The following is a 3,118-nucleotide window of genomic DNA, read 5'->3' on the forward strand; positions in this document are numbered from 1 at the left end:
TGTTTCAGTCGAACTTGATATGAAATTACTGTTTAGTTTTAAATGTTGAATTGGAAAGCATGCCTACCTTCTATTGTTGGAAATTACTGTAATTGGACTTAGTTGTGAAGCTTGTCACTATCTTCAATTCTTTATTTAGTATTGTTACTTCCTGAGTCGGTTATACTCATACTACACCCTGCACATCATGTACAGATCCAGGTACCTCCGGTCACGGCAGTTGCTAGTTATTCAGAGTTTTATTTGCGGAGACTATCAAGGTAGCTGCTTGGCGTCTGCAGATCTTGACTCTCTTTCCTTTCAGTTATTTGTATTGTTCTATATTTCTAGACAATGTTCTATCCGTCAGACTATGTTATCATTTAGATGCTCATTTACTCAGTGACATCGGGTTTTGAGAGTATTTTATGTCGGTATTAATGAGATTTTGTATTGACCTTAAATATTATATTTTTAAACTTAAAAGAAATTATAGTTTATTGAGGTTGTTGGCTTGCCTAGTATCGAGATAGGCGCATCATGACATATGAGATTTTGAGTCGTGACAAAGGTTGTGCTTTGAAGCAAGACATTATATTTATTATTTGCATTTGCTAGGATAGTTTTCAAATATGGCATTAGAAAATCATAGTGCTTCTGGAAGTGCTCCTGTTGAAGAATGATATATTAGCCATCATTATCCACGACATAAGTAGAAATAGAAATAGAACCAAGTCAGAAATAAATGCAAGTGGGTAATACCTTATACAAATTAGCTATGCCACCCAATGCCTTTAATGCTGCTTCTTGAACTATTTTGTTGTCATTCTGCATTTCAAACAAAATCAATGAGTTGGACAGACAGCCGGAATTTTTTAGACATGTTAGCAGTAATCTACTTTTATAACATGCATGGTAGCCTCTATATCTGCATACCTGCATAAGTACAAGCAGTTTCTTAAGTATTCCATCTAAGTGGGGTACCAAAGTTTCTGGCTTTCCAGTTAGACAGAAAATCTTGACAGCAGCTGCTCCTTCTACCTGTGAAAATGTCAAAGAGAGTAAAACTAATAACTTGGTATCATGAACTGAATGAAGCAGTAATGACACATCTGTACCAAATCTATGTCCTGTGAATTCTTCAAATCCTATTTAAGGGTCACTTCAGATGCATCCCCTGACGTATCTCTATGTAATAATTACTTCCTCTCTAGTTTCATATATGAAAGTCATTTAAGGCAAGAGCTTTATGTACACCAAAATATAGTCATAAGATTAAATTTCAAGCAGTGCGCTATTAAGGCTCCATAAGTTAGGCTATTAACATACTAACTGTACAAGATTCTAGACAGGAAGCTTCAAATATCCTTAGTTTTGCCTCATATTGCCAAAAAAGAAAAAGAGCAAAAGTGGCTGCAATGGACCAATTGACAACAGGTTTTCTTGTCAAGTGACTTCTCAAGATATACCAAAGATTACATCCACACCATAAGTACTCAAGCAGAATGCAATAGAACGATTAGTCTGGTATATATAGAGTTACATGCTTAGTTTGGTACTGTTTTAAGCACAAGATTCGTATCAATCAGACATGCTAGAATATGTAAACCTAATTAATTGTTCTCTCTAAGGATAAGAACAACTTCTTAAAGATCAAATCAGTTAAAACTATACTAAGGTATGGATCATTACCTTTATGGAATATGTATCTCCACTGTAAAGGTGCAGCAAGATAGATAATTTTTCTGATTGTTTAATTCATATATCCATAATAATCATTTCTTTTATGGATTTAATTGTTTTTTGGCAATTCTGCAATGACCAAAAGGAGTTCATATCAACCATTGGTCAAACCTACAATCGTGGAATTTGAGAATCATCCATAGCTGCAGCTAATGCAGGCAATACTTGGTTATGATACTGTTCTTGCAAGTCTGGACAGAAAGTCAACAGACAGCCGGCCAAATGATTTAATAGCGGCTGATCTGACTCGAGTCTGAGGATCTTGAAAAGAATGCAGGACCATATGCACTACGTGCTCCAAAATACTTGATCATCACCTATAGACAGAGAAACCATGGGTTCAAGCTGACAGTTTGCCAGAGAAAAAAGCACATCTAAAGTGTTACACGATAATCGCGACATAATCATGATAAATACACTAATGACACATCAGAATTTTGACCTTTGAGCTTCCTTCAGCTATCTGATAAAGTGCAATGAGAGCTCCGTGTCGTTTCTCCCACTCATGGGCGAGGACGAAAGCACTCAGCTGTTCTATGGCAATAGTGATGGGTCCATCTCGTGACTTAAGGAAGATGTTTTTCTTCCTTCGAAAAAGACTTCTGATGTCGGTAGTCTTTCTATAATTGGCGGCCAAAGTTTTTTGAATTGTCACATTTAAGAGTTTGAAGTTTGTTTCTTTCTTTTGATGTCACTGATGACATATGAAGCAGTATTAAATCTCTATAAATAGAGAGCTCCTGAGCCATTTGTATCACACAAAAAAAGAGAGAGAAAGAAAAAGTGAGACATCACAAATGGGGTATAAAAAAATAATCTGTGAGAAAAATAGAGAGTGAACGATATTGTAATGAGGTAGAAATATCGTAAAAGGGTTATTTCTTTTGAGTGTTGTAGTGGTTTTTGAAGTATTTTACTCGAACCTACAAAGTGTAAAATTCCTTGCTATAGTGATATGAGTTGCTCCTCTGAGGGCCGTGGTTTTTCCCTTATTCAAAAGGGTTTTTCACGTAAAAATTTTGGTCTTGTTGTCACTCTTTAATTCTTGCTAATTACCGTATCTCAGTGCTACGTTATTATTTCGTTTTTATTACTGTGAATATTATTTCTGGAGGGGATTTATTCTTAACAATTGGTATCAGAGCTCGGGTTCTGCTCGTTCATAGAAATACTATTCACTGTCGGTAGTACTATACTAGGTGAAAAACAAAAATGTCCGGAGCAAAGCACGAGGTAGCAAAATTTAACGGAGATAGCGGCTTCTCAACATGGCAAAGAAGGATGAGAGATCTGTTCATCCAACAAGGATTACACAAGGTACTAGCTGCTGATGCTAAAATGCCTGATACCATGAAAGCTGAGGATTGGACTAACTTGGATGAAAGGGCTGCTAGTA

General features: G+C 36.1%; 1 long non-coding RNA gene across 1 annotated transcript; it reads right to left on the bottom strand.

Annotated features, from left to right (window-relative positions):
- Window positions 1-554: 554 nt before the first annotated feature.
- LOC142178528 (uncharacterized) lies at window positions 555-1,813 on the bottom strand. Its single transcript, XR_012706711.1, has 3 exons — window positions 916-1,813; window positions 742-807; window positions 555-648 (listed from the first exon to the last, which is right to left on the bottom strand). It is a non-coding gene; the product is annotated as an uncharacterized LOC142178528 (long non-coding RNA).
- Window positions 1,814-3,118: the final 1,305 nt, after the last annotated feature.

This window comes from Nicotiana tabacum, chromosome 24, assembly GCF_000715075.1.
Source record: "Nicotiana tabacum cultivar K326 chromosome 24, ASM71507v2, whole genome shotgun sequence".
Taxonomy (NCBI): domain Eukaryota; kingdom Viridiplantae; phylum Streptophyta; class Magnoliopsida; order Solanales; family Solanaceae; genus Nicotiana; species Nicotiana tabacum.